Source organism: Eulemur rufifrons, chromosome 7, assembly GCF_041146395.1.
Source record: "Eulemur rufifrons isolate Redbay chromosome 7, OSU_ERuf_1, whole genome shotgun sequence".
NCBI lineage: Eukaryota > Metazoa > Chordata > Mammalia > Primates > Lemuridae > Eulemur > Eulemur rufifrons.
In genome coordinates, this window is record NC_090989.1 from 249446168 (window position 1) to 249466034 (window position 19867).

Below are 19867 nucleotides of genomic sequence, written 5' to 3' on the forward strand. Positions count from 1 at the left end.
GCTATTTTGAAGGGTATTGAGTCTTTAATTTGGTTTTCCGATTGACTGTTATTGGCATATATAAATGCCTCTGATTTGTGTATATTAATTTTGTAGCCAGAGACTTTGCTATATTCGTTAATCAATTCCAGGAGTCTCATGGTTGAATCCTGGGGGTTTTCCAGATATAACATCATATCATCAGCAAAAAGTGAGAGTTTGATCTCTTCTTTCCCTATTTGGACTCCCTTGATTCTGGCCTCTTGCCTGATAGCTCTTGCAAGGACTTCCAATACTATGTTGAAAACTAATGGGGACAGTGGGCAGCCCTGTCTGGTTCCAGTTCTAATTGGGAGTGCTTTCAATTTTTCCCCATTCAGAATGATGTTGACTGTGGTTTGTCATATATGGCTCGTATCATTTTTAGGTAGGTTCCATCTATGCTTATTTTGTTAAGCGTTTTTATCATAAAAGGGTGTTGAATTTTGTCAAATGCTTTTTCTGCATCTAATGAGAGTATCATATGGTTTTTGTTTTTGCTTCTATTTATGTGGTGAATTACATTTATAGATTTACGTATTTTGAACCACCCCTGCATCTCTGGGATGAAGCCCACTTGGTCGTGGTGGATTATTTTTTTGATAAGTACTTGGATTCGATTTGCTAGTATTTTATTGAAAATTTTTGCATCTATATTCATGAGAGAAATTGGTCTGTAGTTCTCTATTTTTGTTGCGTCCTTTCCTGGTTTTGGTATCAATGTTATATTGGCTTGGTAGAACGTGTTGGGGTGAATTCCATCCTTCTCAATATTGGAGAATCATTTATGTAGGATGGGCATGAGTTCTTCTTTGTTTGTATGGTAAAATTCAGGTGTGAACCCATCTGGACCAGGGCTTTTCTTTTTGGGAAGGTTTTTTATTGCTGTTTCGATTTCAGTTCTTGATATTGGCCTGTTCAGGTACTCTATCTCTTCCTGGTTGAGCCTGGGAAGACTGTGTTTCTAAAAATTTGTCCATTTCCTCCGCATTCTCCAGTTTATGTGCAAAAAGATTTTTGTAGAATTCATAGATGATATCTTGTATCTCTGTGGCATCGGTTGTGATTTCTCCTTTCATGTTCCTAATGGAGGTTATTAGAGATTTTACTTTTGTGCTCTTGGTTAGTCTAGCAAGAGGTATGTCTATTTTGTTTACCTTTTCAAAGAACAAACTTGTTGTTTTATTAATTTCCCTTATAGTTTCTTTGTTGTCCTTTTCATTTAATTCTGATTTGGTCTTAGTAATTTCTTGCCTTCTGCTGGGTTTGGGGTCGTTCTGTTCTTCTTTCTCCAGCTCTTTGAGTCTATTCGTTAGGTTGTCTATTTGCAGGTTTTCTGTCTTTTTGATATAGGCATTTATGGATATGAATTTTCCTCTCAGGACTGCTTTAGCTGCATCCCATAGATTTTGATAAGTTGTATCTCCATTGTCATTTAATTCAAAGAAATTTTTGATTTCCATCTTGATTTCTTCTTTTATAGAATAATTATTCAGGAGAAGGTTATTTAGCTTCCATGACTTTGAGTAAGAGTGAGGGTTTCTGTTTGTGATCATTGTTACTTTTATTCCGCTGTGATCTGAGAAGATGCATGGTATAATTTCTATTTTTTTGAATTTTTGAAGACATGATTTATGTCCTAGGACATGATCAATCTTAGAGAATGTCCCGTGAGCTGATGAGAAGAATGTATATTCTGTGGACTTTGGGTAGAATGTCCTATAGATGTCAGCCATGCCCATTTGTTCTAGCATTCTATTTAGGTCCATTATGTCTTTGTTTATTTTCTGTTTAGAGGATCTGTCCTGTACTGTCAGTGGGGTGTTAAAGTCTCCAGCTATTACAGTATTGTTATCTATCATTTGGTTGAGATCTAGTAGGGTTTGCTTTATGAATCTAGGTGCACCTAGGTTGGGTGCATATATATTGAGTATAGTCATGGCTTCTTGATGAATTGTGCCTTTAATCAGTATGTAGTAGCCATCTTTGTCTTTTATTATTTTTGTTGGTTTGAAAGCTAAGTTATTGGAAATTAAGATTGCCACACCAGCTTTCTTTTGGTTACTGTTTGCTTGAAATACCGATTTCCATCCTTTTATTTTCAGTCTAAATGCATCTTTGCAGGTTAGGTGGGTTTCTTGAAGACAGCAGATACTTGGATTGTGTTTTTTTTTAATCCATTGGGTCAGTCTATGTCTCTTGAGCGGGGAATTCAAGCGATTCACATTTATTGAGAAAACTGATAAGTGAGACGGTTTTTTGTTCCGCTTGTTGGGTAGAACTTCATTGCGATGTTTTCTCTCCTGAGCATTGTGGTATCTGGAATTTGATCTTTAGCTCTTGAGTAGTTTTACATTCGTGGGACTTTCTTGAGCTGATCCATGTGTAACTCTCTTTTGAGTACTTCTTGGAGGGCTGGTCTTGTCTTGGTGAATTCCCTCAACCTTTGTTTATCTGAGAATGTCTTGATTTCTCCTTCGTATAGAAAACTTAGCTTAGCTGGTACAAGATTCTAGGCTGGGCATTATTCTGTTTCAGAAGTGTGAAAATGGGGCACCAACCTCTTCTTGCTTGTAAGGTTTCAGCTGAGAAATCTGGCGTAATTCTGATGGGTTTTCCTTTGTATGTTACTTGTTTCTTTCTCCTTACAGCTCGGAGAAGGGACTCTTTAGTGGATATTTTGGTCAGCCTGATGACTATGTAGCGTGGTGTTTTCCTATTTGCTATTAATCTCCCAGGGGTCCTTTGAGCTTCTTGAATCTGTATGTCTAGAGTATTGGCAAGGCCTGGAAAATTTTCCTCGATTATGTCTTCAAATAGCTTGTCCAACCCTTGCTTATTGTCTTCTTCACCCTCAGGAATGCCAATAACTCTCAAGTTAGGTTTCTTCACATAATCCCACATTTCTTGAAGACTCTGATCATTTCTCTTACTTCTTTGATCTATCTCTGTGACTGACTTATTTAGTTGGAAAGAGTTATCTTCAATTTCTGAGATTCTTTCCTCTATTTGATCTACCCTGCTCTTGAGACTTTCCACAGTGTTTTGTAGCTCTCTGAGTGAATTTTTCATTTCTAGGAGTTCAGTTTGGTTTTTCTTCAATATTTCAATTTCTTTATTCAATTTTTCCTCCAAATCCTGTATTTTTTTTTTGTGGTTTCTTTGTGTTGATTATCCATTGATTCTTGTATATTATTCAGCTTGTTTATGATTCATAATTGGAATTCTTCCTGTGACATGTTGGTGTTTTGAGTCTGGTTTGTATCAAATGGTTGAGAGCTGGTATTTCTCTTTGGGGGTGAGCTTTCTGTTTTATTCTTCATGCTCCCTGTGTTTTTTCGCTTGGTCCTTCCCATCTAGATTTATCGTTGGATTTTTCTTATAGATTTAGTCTGGTTAACAGCACTCTTTGTGCTCTATTCTTAGGTTGTGAAGCAGTCTAGGTATATTGCTTCCTTTGGCAAGAGGGGGAGACTGTTGTGAATTGTTTAGAGATTTTTCTATTTCAGTTGGGGGACTGCTTCTGATGGGTCCAATCCTAGAGGATTGGAGTGATCCAAGACCGCTTTGGCGAGTTAGGACACTGTGTTGTGGTCTTTCAGAAGATAGGCAGGGTCCACACTAGTAGTAGACCGAAATTCTCTTTGTTTGTTCGTTTGTTTGTTTTTTTCCCTTTGGTTCTTCCTCTATAGGGGAGGTTTCTGTCTCTATCCGCAGGCAAGATACTAGCTATGGGGAGTGGACGGTGCCCTCGCTTGCTCAGCGCCCCAGTTGCTGCAGCTCCCATGGGCAAAAGTCTGCCTTGGCCCAATGTCCCCAGGAACCAGGCTCCACACTCTCACTTCAGGAGAAGTATTCAGTGTTTACACAAGGGCGGGGCCCCTATATAAGGTCTGTGGACCAGGAGAGGGGGCCATCCAGGGAGCCTCTTGGCATCCTATTGCTCCGCAGTGACTTGGCTTTGGGCCCCAAGATGGCGATTGCATGCCCGCAGATCGCCGGCATTGGGGGGTGACTACTCAGGTTCCGATATGTACCAGAGCCAGGGGCCTGGCCCATTCTGAAGCTCACCGTGGCTTCCCAGTTAGAAGGCAAAAAGAGAGAAGAAAGAAAGAAAAAAATAAAATAAAAAGAAGAAGAGAAAAGAAAGAAAAGAAGGATAAGAAAAAGAAAGAGAAAAGAAAAAGAGAAGAGAAGAGGAAAAAAAGGAAAAAAAAGAAAAAAGAGAAAAAAAAAAACCAAAAAAAAAAACAAACAAACAACACAAAAAACCTAACCCAAAACACCAAAAACACAAACACAAAAGAACAAAAACGAAACTACACAGCACCACACCACATCGCTAAACGAAGAGATACACAAATCTGAAGCATATAGTTCGGCGACTCAATGATTGTGTTTTTGCGCCTTAGCGCAGCTCCGCCCCTTCACGCCCGCTGGGTTGGGTCCCCAGCGGTGATTCAATTTTTTTTTTTTTTTTTTTTTTTTTTTTTTTACATCTTAGCGCAGCTCCGCCCCTTCACGCCATAACTCATGCTAGTTTTGAGCCCAGGGCCTTGTGAGGCAAAATCCTACAGTTGCTTCATGAAAATCTTACTTGTTGATATTCTTATTGTTACAATTAATATTAATGAATTAATTCTAAAAACATGAATTAAATGGGTAGAAGCCAATAAATTTTGTTTTTATTAAATTTTTCATTAAATTAGAAAGGATCGTTTTGTTTTCAAAGTTTTTATTCTGTTTTTGTAATAAAACACTGTGGCCCCAAGGAAAAAAAAAATTTTTTTCTAGTGCGGCAGTCACTGTGTTAAACCCCAGATTCCACTGGACTTTCCAGAATAGAAGGTGCAGTTTCTTCCTTTTTCAGATGAGATCTTTCTCCCCTGGCCTAGAGAATCTGCAAGAACTTCACCTGCATTATGTAGTTCACACACTACTGCTTTTCTTCCACAAGACGAGGCCCCATCTCTATTGTTTGTCTCCAGATTAATAACTAGAATTGCTTTATAGCATATTTTGAAAGTCCAGTTCTTGCTATTTTAAGAAATAGTTTACTCACTGAAATTGTTGCTTAAATATATAGTACATGTTTCATATGTACTAGCAGGAGTGAAGGAGCACATCTGGAAAGATCTTGAGATTATTGAACCAGATATAGTAAAATAAAAGGCTGGTTAAGGGGGGATTTAATGGCATAATAGTTAAATCAACTAATTTTTAGTGCATAATTTTTAGTGCAAATGTTTATGTATTGGTCCATCACACCTACCAATTAAATACTAACAAAAATTAAGAAAGAATTTATTTGGAATTGGTTTATACTTAATGAGAATTTAAAGTGAGAATTTAAAAATCCAATTGCATTTAAATCAAGTATATAGAAAGCAAAGTGTTTGAAAATTGCCTTGGTTTAAATCTAATTGTCTTAATTCTTTAGTATTTAAAGTGATATACTTTTTTCCCACCCTCACCCTGGGAGAATTTACACCAAGGTGAGAAAAACAACTAAAACTGACATAATTTTGCTTGAGTTTCAGGATATTGTAGGTATAGCCAAAATGATTATTTCTGTCTCTAACATATGTTGCATTTGTCTTTATGAGTCTGGCTCACAGGAAAAAAAATGAATGCCGGAAAGATAAAGATTCACATTTTAGTTTGAAAATCTGAATGTCAATTTGAAGAAGTATCATTCTGCCATTGTAAAAGATTAATTCAGAGAAAAATATTCAAATTTCTGTTCCTTTCTTAGAGTTTTATTGCTCTTGGGATATTTCTGACGTCCTTTATCCTAACACTTTTTTTTAAAAAAAAAGAAAGCCTTTGTATTCAGATTATTACATTGTTTCATGCTCATACTGATAACACACTTGTTTGGGTTGGATCCATTTTACTCAACTAGATGCTTATATCTTCTCTAATTTTTTCATATTTTAATGCATCTCTCAATGACTACACTGATCTTCAGATCCTGTGGAATTTTTTTTGCATTCTTCTAGTACCTATCTCTAAAAGGTAAATCAGTATACTTCTTTATTGCTCCCAAATTAACAATCATCTGTAGAATGCTTAGAATCAGTTGTTATTTTCAGCAGTTTTTGACCATCACTGTGTGTGACTTGTCTAGATGCAGGGAATGAAGGCTTGCAAGGTTGATTTCTCCTATTTTCTGATTCAATGACTATCATGCTGGTCAGTACACTGAGAATACTTTTAGTATCACCAATAGCTTAAAACAGATGGTTCTCTCATCTCAGATGTGCCAGGTGACAGTCCATGTGTTTTTACATGAATACTAAACAATAGTTGTCACTCTCCAACCCTAGGTGCTATCTTCTCCATATAAGATTTTTAAACAGGTTCCAGGTCGATGACATTGCTCTATATGTTGTGTACAACAAGCAAAGCCAATAGAATGCACTGTCTCTGGAGCAAATTCCATCTGGATTCAAAGCCCAGTTGGGGCACACTATTTTAGATGTATGATATTCAGAAAATTATTAACATTTATGAGTCTCGTTTTCATTTAAAATGAGACAACTAACTATATTCAATTATTAAATGAGATATTATATATAAAGTGAGTAGAATTTATAGCAGTATTCAATAAATATTAGCAATTATCACTATTATACTTAAATAAATCTCTGTCTCCAGATATGCTACTCTAGACAGAATGTAGTATTCTCAAGAAATAATTAGTTTCATTCTAAAAATTAGAAAACAAGCAGATAAATTAAAAGTCATGTATTTTTTAAAGCCAACAAAGTACTGGTAATTCAAAAAAAAGTCTAAAGGTTAAATTATAGAGAGGTACTGAAATTGTGTAGTAAAACAGAGAGCAGTGATTCCTTTCTTCCCTGAAGCATATCTTGCCATGGGCAGGAAGAGGAACAAGCTTGCCAGACTTAGAGGGACTGTTCTGGGATAAGAAACAAGCAGAACGGTTAACAACCATTTGAGGTGATGCGACACATTAGAGCATGTGTGATCTCCAACATATAGCTAATTTTCCCTGATTACCAGTTCTTTTATACAGAAAATTTTCTGAAAGCATAATAGAATGTAAGGCTGGAGGATGAACTGAAACACAGAAAGAAGTGTTTGCAGTCTTGCTGTACTTAAATCACAGTATCCTGCTGAAGGTAGGGGACCACATCTTATCCTCAAGAAATATGAACCTAGGAGTGAACTAAAACTAATTCAGCAGAAAGAAACAGGCAGAGTAACTCAGCTCAGCCCTGATAGAATTAAAGTATCATCCCCTCTGTGTAAATGCATACCAAAGAAGGAAGAAAACAGTATTTAGTCAAATTAAAACATTTTTGAGCACGACGACTTCTGGCTATCTTCCTATTTCACTGGCTAGTTCTTTCCAGAATCATTCAGTAGTTTCTTTTCATCTCCCAGACTTAAGTCCAGGTGCCCCGTGATACAATCTTTGGTTCTCTTACTTTCTCTACCACTCACTTTGTTTGTATTCCTTTGGTGACTTCATCCTGGGTTTTGGTGTTATGCACTACCTAGATGCTGATAATTTCACATTTGTGCCTTCAAATAATTTGTCTCCTTAACACAAAAAGTTCATATTCAACTGCTTTTTCTCTTTACTTGGATGTCTAAAAAGTACCTAAATTTAAACAAAGTTAAGATTTCCAAATCCAGACTCTTGACATTCCGCTCAAGAACAATCAACTCAATCATCTCCTGTCTGTTAATGAAAATCCTCCAATTTTCAAAACAAAACCCTGGAGTTAGTTTTTACCTTTCTTTCTCTCTCACTCCATTTTAAAATCCACCAACGATCCACATTCATTCCAACTTCAAACCGTACCCAGTCAGACCACATGTTGCCACCTCCACTGTTGCTGCCTTGGCCTAACTCATTCATCATGTCTAAGCTGGATGACAGCAATAGGTCCTCTTGCTTCCTTCCTTTTTCCTCTACAGTTTATTCAACATGGCATCTACAGTATTTTATTTTGATTCACAACATGGTCAATATCTGCTAGAAACCTTTTGAAGCCTTCCTATACAACTCGGAGTAAAAGTTAAAATCCTTAGGATGAGTAGTATAGGAAAACTTTGCGGCTGGGCACAGTGGCTCACACATGTAATCCTCAGGGGGCACAACCACCTCCTTCAGCGATCTTTTTACCACTCACCATTACCTCTCCACCATTACTAATGTCCCCAGATTATTTTTCTTGACTCACTATTGCCATTTCTCACACATACTCAGAACACTTCTCCCTAAGAGTGCTTGTACTTGCTGTTCCTTTTTCTTTCAGATATCCACACACTTAATTTTTCATTTCCTTCACTTCTTTGCTTACATTTTACAATCTCAGAAGATACATTTATTGTATTTCCACCCATTAAAAATATAATTTCCATAAGAATAGCAATTTTATTAGTCTTTTTGCATTGTTCTATTTCCAGCACCTGGTGAGTGTTCAATAAATATTTGGTGAAAAAAATGGATAAATGAGTTAATTAATTTAACACTTCTTTGCCTTTCAGTAGACACTGAGAGCTTCATAAGCTCACCATTTAAAACAGCAGTTGATCTTCATAATAGTTGATTACATAGTCTAAACTTAACCCAGATGGCTTGGAACAACCATACAGCTCAAAGTAGAGGAAAAAAAAAAAACAACAAAAACTGTCATTTCTAGAAGGATTGGAACAAAGAAGTCTTTACTATAGTTAAGAATCTCTTTTCTCTTGCCTATTTTTTCCTGTCATCAGATAGAAAGGAAATCAAAAGCCAGATTCCAAATATAAGGCTTCTGCCCAATGCAAATGGAATCTAGAGATAGTGTTTATCCTATTTTAAGTTCTGAGCCAAAATTTAATGAATAAAATGTTTACTTATATTTCATACATGCCTAATTAGGCAACCACAGTGACAGATGTTCTTATTTTTAATTGCACAAGAATACTTTTGTTGGTGATTTTAAAGATTCTCTGACACCACTTTTAGAGATTTTATTTAATCAATTTTGAGCAGGGCCCAAATGTAATCTACATTTGTAACTATCAACTCAGTTACATCTGATATCAGCCAAATAATACAAGCCAATGAGGAAGAATGACATAAGGATATGAAAACAAAAGCCAATATAAATAAATATTGATTATTTAGAGAGTATGTCTATTATCTTTCTGAAGAATTATGGTTATCGCACACAGTTAAAGACACAGAAATTCTTATCTCGGCCTTGTATTTTCTATTTGAGACATGTTCAACAATAACATGATACCTAAATATTGAAAAGAAAATATTAATTGTCTTTATTATTATCTATTTATTTAAGGATTGGTCATAAATTTGAAATTAAAATCAACCCACTTTTCTAACATTGGTATTTCCAATGCCAACTCTACTCCAAGCACATCATTTACTTTAAAGCACAACAAACCAGATCACACCAACACATCTGTAGAAGCTACATTACATTCAACCAAAAGGCAGAATATTGATAATCAGAGATTGTTCTGAAATATTTAGTACAGGTTAAATTATTGGGAATCAACATGGAATGTCAAAAAGAATAGGGAATTTCAATTAATGTTCGTTCTGCCTCTGACAAGACTTCTTTTCTTTATTTGTAAAGTCAATGAGCTTGACTAAATATTTGCTAAGATTTTCTCCTTATTCAAGGTTTCATCTTCAATATAAGATGCTTACAAACCAAGGAAATAAATTCATAAAATATTTTATCAAAATTTTAAAATAAACACTGGTACTTAGATGCAATAGTTTTAGTGAACTGGAGGATTAGTTCCACAGAAAATTTCATTCCATTTCTTATAATGTTGAATACAAGAAATATTACTATAACTTTATACAAACTAATTAATAATATAAAGTTCTTATGCTTACTAAATATAAACATTCATCAGAAAAATAAAATGTATTCAGAGGATGTATCAATGACCTCTTTGATAATGTCAGCAACCTAGCATTGATTCTCAGAGACTACAAACCCTTTGAATTAAAATGTGTATTTTGTTTTACTTCAAAGCCATACCAATCTCAGTTTATTTTAGAAAACCTAATTTGTGTATTTGACCCTAAGAGCTTACAAAAAGCTATTCAAGTGATTGCATTTAAAAAAGAAAAAAAAAAAAAAGCTTAGAGAAAAATTGCCAGCTCTCATTGAATAAAATTTGGCTTGTGATGTAGTTTATATTAATATTCCTATGTATATATTGAAAATTACATTTAAGAAAAATAATCTATACAAATCTCCTTGAAATAAAACATTTTTATCACGCTTGAAGCTCTGATGGGGGGCCGGCGGGGGGGAGGGCATGGGCAGTATACATAACCTAAACTTTTGTACCTCCATAATAAGCTGAAATAAAAAAAAAAGAATCTATGCAAATATCCTTGAAATAAAACATTTTTATTGTTTACTTATAAATTCTTAGTGATTCTACAATTATTAATAGTAGATTACTCTAGTAATTATTAATAGACAAATATTAATGGTGATTATGAATTAATGAATTATTAGTATTCAATAACTACCTAGGACTATTATTTTGCTTTTTTTGAAACAATGAATTTTTTTGAAGAATTGTCAGTTTGTGTGTGTGTGTGTGTGTGTGTGTGTATATATATATATATATAGGATTTTGCCTTCTCTCAGCAAGCTCTGACATACCAGTTGGCAAGGTGAGCTGGAAATATTTGGAATCTGGTATCTAAGAAAACCATACCACACACAATCTCTAATTGCTCCAAAAGTATATTTATAGCAATTTATAAAAGTAATCCTGAGTAAACATACGTGGTCCTAATTGTTCTATGATTTCCTTCAGAGTTCCCTGAAGCAATTTGAGAACTATGGTGAATTCATAAAACAGTCCACCTTCCCACGAGTTCTTTGGACCTTTGCTATCAAAACAGATATCAAAAGCTATTCCTGGAGCCCTTACAGGGATGCACTTTATTATCCATAATGGCTTGTCATTTCCAGTGCAACCAAGTAACCATTTGGTAATTAAGTAGATATCGATCCTATTATAACTGATATGTTCATTGTGAGATTTATGAGGATTAATTCACCCTGATACTTAAAATCGAGAAAGAAGTGATTAGATTTTTATCATGCATCATATAATACAATATTATATGCTAAAATATTGCTTCAGATGAATGCATTGCTAGTTTAGGTACAGGAATTATACTTTTCTCTGGGGACTTAAGCTTTGAGGGAGAAGTAGATTTTGAACTTATCAGAATTGGGTGGGATGTGTACAAAAAGATTAAAGAGAACAGAGAGGATAGAGTAAAAGAATTAAAGAATGTAGGGCAGTTATATGTAGACAAAAAAAAGGAAGAAGAAGGAGGAAGAAAGAAGAAAAGAAGAAGAAGAAAGAAGAAGAAGAAGAAGAACAAGAAGAAGAAGAAGAAAAAGTGAAAATGCTGCAGAGCAATTTAAGTTGAATAATTTGAGAAAGATTGAAAAGTCATAGTAAGGCATCATCATAGAGGTTCCTTGAATGATAGAATAAGAAAAAAACTTAAGAGTTGTGCAATTAGTAACCTGGGATTTAACAATTTGTGTCTAAATTCAGGTGGCCTGTTTATATCCCATATGTTCCTAATTTTTGCTTCTTTTTATTATGAAGAATCAAACCAAGATGTCAGTTTGTCATGCTCACAACTGCTGCAAACAATTTGACCTGTTTACTTTTACTGTCATGTCAAAATATAGAAACACTGATTTGCTTTATAAATGTCTATTGAAAAATGGAAAAACTGAAAAATATAGAATTGATAGTTTTCACTTTCTCATACTTGTTGTAGCTCAAGAGCAGCTTTTTTTGTTTGTTTGAAACATTTGCCTCATGCTGTGCACTGACAGCCAGTCTTCAAAGTGCAATTCTTCTTAGATAAGGACAGTTTGAGATCTTTCTCCTTTTGGCAAGGAATCAATAGTGCATTAAATTCTGGATTGTGCTTTCTGTTAGGAAGCCATTACATTTTATCGTATTAATTTGTTTTTATGGCAATACCTAAAATTTACAGGGATGAGGAGATGGTTTCTGTCTTGAATTAGGCAAAACTGAGAGATCTAATCTAGCTTTAGAAACATATAATCTTGTCTCTAGTTTTCCCTATCCCTAAAAGTTTGGAAATCCCAGAAATAGTTAAGAAGCCATAGCAGGATTTGTGTGTGTACCTCTTAATCCAGGAAGAAGAAAAATTTACTAATACAATAAGTAACACAGGAAAAAAAAAATTGAAATATTTATTTGTGTTTCTTAATTACTGAATTAGGAGATACAGAAAAAGGACAGGCAATGTCAGGCTTTTGATAACTGTCTCTTGTTATGGGAGACAGAAAGAGGAGTTCTGGTTAACGGGCTTTTTGTGTTTTAGGGGCTGTCTTGAAGAAAAACCCCACTCAGACCATTGTTTAGGTAAGAGAGAAAAATTGACAAAAAAAGGGCATACAGAATGATCTTTAAGGTGAAAGCTGAAGTACATCAAAGCTAGAAAATGAAAATATACCTGGAGGTGATATAGACCATTAGAGAACTGGGGATAGGGAAAGAAGAAACATAATAATTACATGTTTAGCTTACTACAAGTGAGAAAGACAAGTGTGAAGTGCTGTTGCTGTATTCGTCTTAGCCACCTGCAAGATGGTGTGGACCAGGATTTAAAGAGGGATTGTGAGCCAGTTGTCTGACTGGTGAGGTTGTTAAATATAGAATGTCACACTTGCCACACTCCTTCCCTTTCCTTTTCTTTCATGTGAGTATGGTGAAGTAGGGATGGTATGGTCTGCATGCAGAACAATATGGTACAGTATTATAGATAAAACAAATTAGACCAACAGTTTGAAATGGAATGAAAAATCTACCAAAACTCTAAACTGACTATGCATCATGTCCACATATAGGATCCTCATATTTTTTTATTCCTTTTCAATTCTCATGTTAGTTAAGAAACCTTCAACCTAAACTTTATTTTACTCATTTTGGTTCCTTCACTTTCTGCTGTGAAAATGTATACATATAAGTCAATAATTTGGTAGTTTCTAGGTGATATAACATATTGATCCTTCTATTTTATTTTTCTGTTTTCTTTGTTTGTCATCCAATATACGCTCATGTCCTTTCACACCATTTTCACGAGTAAAGTAATATGCTCTAACAAGGAGTTTAATTATATCTGGGCTGAATAATAGTTTGGTCAGTTTATCTGCTTGAACTTGAAGTGAACCTGAACCTTTAAAGCTGTTGTTGAGACCAAACTGCTGAGGAAAATAAAAATATGCATCTCTTGTTACCCATTACAAGCAAGAGCAAACATTTTTTAAAATCATAACTAGAAATTCATGATCATAAAGCTCATTAAAATCCCTATGTACAGAGTCAACATGACTATTAATGATGTTATAGCCTAAAAATTCAAGTCCTATTACAGAGACTGGAGTGTTTTACAGATTGAGTAATTTAGAAGGAAAAAAGACAATATCTAAAAATTGGAAATAGTTAATTACAAAATTTTACACAGGAATAATTTGTGTAATTGAATCCTATTGTTTCCTTTTTTTTTTAATGGATCTATATACAAAGAAAAAATGTTCAAAAAGTTCTAGTTCTGGTAATGGTGAAGTAGCTTTTATTAGACTAATAGTCATTTTACAGCAAGTAAATACTTAGTAGGGAAGTTTCTTCAATGTTACTAGAGAGTAAACAAAAGCAGGCAGAAATTGTTGGAATATGACCTGGAAGAAAGGGGCCACATTTAGATGGAGTTTCCACTGAGGGAACCATAATGTCTATGGGGTACTCTGCCTATGAGGTTCAAGTCAAGAGCTGCAGTCTGATTGGTCTCTCAGGTCAGAGGAGATTGGGACTGCCTGACTGGTTGGAAATCGGGGCTGGATAAATCAGGAAAAGAACAAAGCCAGAGCAGAGGGAACTCCAAATCTGTGTAAAAACTTCCACTAAATCCTTGGTTAACCCCTGAACTGTACATATGCAGGCAAGGTAAGGAGTTCAAGGAAAAGCTGAGCAAAGATTTACATTTCCAGCCACCACAGGGAAGGCAGAATTTGATATTGATTCCCCCAACTAGTTTAGAAAACATTTTGTGTCTCTACTCAAACTCTGAAGAGCACTGCCTTAGAAGCAAAAATTGTATTCCCAGACTATGGGATTCACTGTAGGATTCGGGGCAAACTAAAATAAAACTACCCTAACAAAACAAAACAAAACAACAATACCCTACTGGAGTTCAAGGTGATCCTCTGTAGGGTTACTGCCAGGAGACTAAAATGGAAGCCAGAGTTTATATGAAAGAAAAGATAAAATATCTGGTTTATAATATGAAGTTGCTATCTGTGTAGAAAAATAGGAAAATGTGAAACTATGGGCAAGTGAAATACTATTCAATAGAAAAAAAATCCACAAACTACCCAAGGTTAAAATTAGCACAGAAAGACATAAAAGTGATTATGACAAATAACAGAGTTTATAAGATAACATGGATATAACAGGTAAGAAAATAGAAAATTTAGAGAAATTTAGAATCTATTAATATTTCTGTAAAAGAAAACAAAATGCAAAATCTAGCACTGAGAACTAAAATAATTTATTTTTATTTTTATTTTTTTAAAGATAAAGTCTCCCTATTTTGCCCTGACTGGCCTTGAACTCCTGGGCTCAAGGGATCCTCCTCCCTCAGCCTCCCAGGGAGCTGGGGCTATAGACCCATTCCACTGAGCCCAGTTGAATTTTTTTTAAAATCACTGGATGAGATTAACATCAAAGTGAACATAACGGAAGAAGACAGCCAATAGAGAAGATAGTATGAAAGCTAGTAAATACATTCCTCCCTTCCCCCAGGACTCCTGTGGATACCCAAAGCTGCAATGCTCAAGTCCCACATAAAAAATGGCTAGCATTTACATATGACATATGCACAAATCATCTCAAGATTACTGTGCTTATAATACCTAATACAATGTAAACTGTACGTAAATACTTGTTTTATTGTTTTATAGTGTCTTATTGTTTAATTTGTATTGTTTTTATTGTTGTATTGTCATTTTTAAATATTTTTTAAAAATATTTTTGATCCATCTTTGGTTGAATCGACAAACGTGGAACTCAAGGATACGAAGGGCATACGTACTTAGTTTTAGCTCAATCAACAGTTGTAGGGAAGATCAAGGAAAAAAAGAAAAATGCAAAGAGTAATAGCATGCAAAAGTAAGAAAGAAAAATCTAGTATAGTTATATAAATATCAAAATAGAATCCAAGTTGAGTAGTATGACTAGTATTACAAATAAAGATCATTTTATAATGTTAAAGAATCAATTAAGTTAGTAATGTATAAGACATAGCAAACCTAAATGTGTATTTTAAAGGTAAACAGAAATTTTTTTAAAAAGTAGAAAACTTCTCTGGTGAAAGAAGAGAAGGGTCTTCCCTTCCCCTACTCTGTTTCTTAGAGCAACGGTCCCCAACATTTTTGGCACCAGGGACAGGTTTTTCATGGAAGACAGTTTTTCTGCAGATAGGTGTTACAGGGGGTGGCAGAGCTCTGTAGTCTGGTCCCTAAGAGGCCACTGGACCAGTACCATTCCATAGGACCAGGGATTAGGGAACCACAGTCTTAGAGCATTTACTTTAAAAAATTTGTAATTGCAAACTTTTTCTCTGTCCTTTTGAGATATATGTAAATATTTTTGAATTTTTTTAATTGAAAGATGTATATAAATCTTTTAAAATACCTTTTGCCAGTTTTAAAGCCCAGGAATCTTTTTCTCAAGGACATGGGAGTGTGTGGGAAAAGAAAAGGTTTCCCTTTGCCTCTGGAAGGTTTGCTGAAAGATCAAATCACTATAAGGCAGATTAATAAAATAAATAGATTACAAATTGATTTATCATGGACATGAGGAATATCACAGTGATTACCCAAAATCCGAATGGTGTCCAGAAGTTTGTATGTCCTCACTATAGAGGGGAGGGAGAGATGAGGAATGTAGTTAATTAATTCTGTTTAGGGGTAATAAATGTTTACTGGAAAGGATGAATAGATACTTAGGAGAATGAAAGGAGAGAGGGAAACAGTGATTAGGGTAAATGAGTCTCTTTGGAAATTAAATTAACCTGAAGGACAGGTATTATCTTTAAGATGGGTTGGGCCAAGTCTGGTTGCATTCTTGATCTCCTATCCAGCAATATATTGAGATAACAGGGAGGAGAAGGGAAGTCAACTGTTCTTTTTGTTGGGTGCAGCTGGTTTTATGCAGATAGAGAGAAAGTCTGTTGATCTCTAAGGGCTTTTAATTCAGAATACCCTTTATTCCAAGGTGTCATATTTTGGGTGAAATCCCTGAGCTCCTTCATCACTTTGTGACATAATCATCAAGGGAGGTAGGTAGTGCACCTGTCTCCAGTCTCCTGCGGAAGATGGAAGCCTAACTTCAGCTAGCTCCAAGCTAGAAACCTAGGTCCTGACATAAAAATACAAAAATATCATATTTCCTGTAAATAAAGGGAATTACCAAACACAGGCAGCTGCCCAATACCAGATAAATTTAGGATGAACTATGTGTGACAAATGGTGCTATTAAATCCTCTTACTTAAGAACTAGTTACCATTTATCTTGAGAATATGTATAAAATGGGTTACAACTGCTTGACTACATAAAACACTGAGATTTCTTTCTGTCACTGCAAACCCTTTAGCTGAGTGCCTGTAATGTACATGTCTTGATTAATACTTATTCAAAAAGAAACTCTTTTCTTCTTCTCCCACTTTTGTGGAAAGGTTTTCTAGATTGGCAAGAGAGTTTGTTTTTAATTATATTTCCCCGACAGTATGCATCTAATAACACAGCTTCAAAATTTATGAAGCAAAGTTAGCAGGACTAAGCAGAGTAATTGAGAAACCTGATAGGTTTCAGTGTGACAATGTCAGTTCTTGGTGCGCTCACGGCCAAAGAATGACCAGACACACCAAAGTAAGGCAAGCAGGAAAATGAGGTTTATTGAGGGGAGAAAGATAGGATTATAGGGCAAAAGCAAGATATGGGTTTACAGAGCATGATACATATGCCACAGGTGACGACTGGAAGCACTGTCACAGTAAAGGGAAAGCAAAAGGAAGGGTGCAAAAAAGGGTCTGGTTATGGTCTGTGTCTTATCTTTAGTGCCTGGATTGGACCACTCTCATGATTCAGATGTCACCATGGAACCACTTTGATTGGACTGTTGGGAGTCACATGACCTGAGCCTTAATTACACATGCAGGTTGTTCTAGTTCAATTTCCAGACTCTATGGTACCTATGTTGCTGGGCCCATGGGCTTGAGAGTCCTCTGCATTCTTTTGCAGCTGGCACACTAAGTTATGATTGGCAGATTCGTAGGGTATTCCCTCCTCCCCAGGTATGGCAACTGCTTGGGAGATTAGGGATATACAGATGATTTGAAAAACACAATGAGAAAAACTGACAAAATATATGTGATTAGTATTAATAATAAAATATGAATTGATATTTATAAAACATTATATTGAATACTTATAGAAAGCAATTCTTCTCAAGTACAACTGGAATACAAGCTAAGCTATAAAATACTCTCAGTAAATTATTTCAAACATTGAAATATATGTTCTCTGACAAAAATATAATGAAATTGAAAATAAATAATAAGATATTTAGAAAAGTTCCAGCATTTGGAAATTAACATCCATCTAAATGAATCATGAAGAAAAGAAGAAATAATATATTTTGTGGTTTGAAGAGGGAAATGTAGTTTTATGCTTTTATATTAGAGGAGGAAAAATGCATTAAATCCATTATTTAAATATCAATCATAAGAAACAAGGAAAAGAAGAACAAACTAAACCCAGAGCAAGTAGACAAGAAAATAACAATGACGGCAGAAATCAATGAAATAGAAAATAAAAATGAGGAAGAAAAATAAGAAAGCTATAATTTGGTCCTTTGAAAAGTTTAAAAACACTGATAAACATCTAGAGAACATAATTGAGAAAATGTAGGAAAATAAATAATATATATAATGATAGGATATAATTGTAGACCCTATAGATATTTAAAATGCTTAATAGAGGAACCATTATGAACAAATATATGACAATGAATTTTATGGTTAGATATATGAAAGAAAAATAAAAATCTCAGGATCCCCAAAAATTCATTATGCCAAAATGAAACAAAATTAACTACAAAATTAATAAAGGGCCACAAGGTGGGAACTGTGGTAGGGGAAATATATATAAGCCAGCCATTGTTCCCTACCTTGCTTTCCTATAATTGCTGACTACTCAGGAGTCATATAGCTGATGGTCATAAAGATTCTTAGCTTTCTTCATTGCTCCCATGGATAACATCACCCTTGTGAAACCTAAGACTAGTTTTTGAGATACCGTACAGGCACTGCATTCTGGTAGAATGGCTGACCCACAGAAACCAGGGGTCTATACCAAGAAACTGACTCAACTGGTCTTGAGATTCCCATCCAAAAACTGACTCAGCAAAGAAGATAATTTCTATACCCCTATGGTTCTGCCCCGAACCCAGCCAATTAGCAGACCCAATTGCCTAGCCCTTGGCCTGCCAAACTATCTTTAAAAACCCTATCTCCCAAATTCCTGGGGAGACAAATTTGAGAACTTCCTCCCATCTCTTAGCAGGGTGCCTGCAATGTTAAACTCTTTCTCTCCTGTAACTCTGCTGTCTCAGTGTATTGGCTTCCTCTTGAGCAACAGGCAATGAACCTGGTAAGGCTGTAAGGAAAAGGGAGAACTGAGCCTGAGAACTGAGTCACACAAGCACTGCCATCCTCTCCCCAGTCAAGTATAGGGGTCCTCTTTTAAGAAATGAAGGGGCTTAGATGATGACTAAACAGGGATTTTTTGGTGGACAGGGTATGAAAAGGAGAAAGCAAGCCTGGCTAGCAAGGTGGTCTTGTTGTGCAGATAAGCCTCACAATAACAGCCCTCAGGGAAATGTTTTTATTCAGACTTTTTAGGGTGTCAGACTTTCAGCAAACCTGTCCCACATCAAATAGGCAGGACCTGGCTGCATTTAACAGATTCTCTACAGATGCGAATCTCTCCCCCAACCTCCCCACCTAGACAGCCTTAGAGAATTATTCCTGTTTGCCCACAGCTATCTCAAAATATGTCAAAGAAATATATTTTGAGGTAAAATATTTCTTCTTTCCTTCAGCCTTAAAAAAAGCCTTCAAGATATACAGCCCCTATAAAAATGAGTGCATGTCAATTATAACCTTAGGACTGTAGCCTAAATAAACTCTTAAATGTCAACTACAAGTATATCTCCACAGATGCAAACCAAGGAAGAGATATGATCACTCTTCTACCCACCCTGAGAAGATCACAACATTGACGATTTACTCTACCTCCTCTTTGAATGTTCATGTTATCCATATAGATTTCCTGAGCACTAGAACTTCATAAGAATACCATCAATTGCCTCACTGCTCACCTCCTTCACCCCTCTTCTTTTTCCTGTGTACCCTTTTTTCCCTTAAATGCAAACTTCTCAACCCCTTCTATGGAGAGCCTCGTCCACAACAGATACTTTGTGGGTTGTGCTTTTCCTGGGCACTTCCTCAAAGTCCTAGCTTAATAAACCTCAATTGAGTGTGACTCTCATTTTCTGTCACTTATCATTTAAGAGAGAAAATGGACAAATTCCTTCACAAAATAACTTTGTAAAACTAATACAAAGTTTAGAGATATCATTTTTTATACGTCTGTTTGAATGTAAAAGCCATAATCCTAGTCACTGCACCATTCTTACTGTTATGAA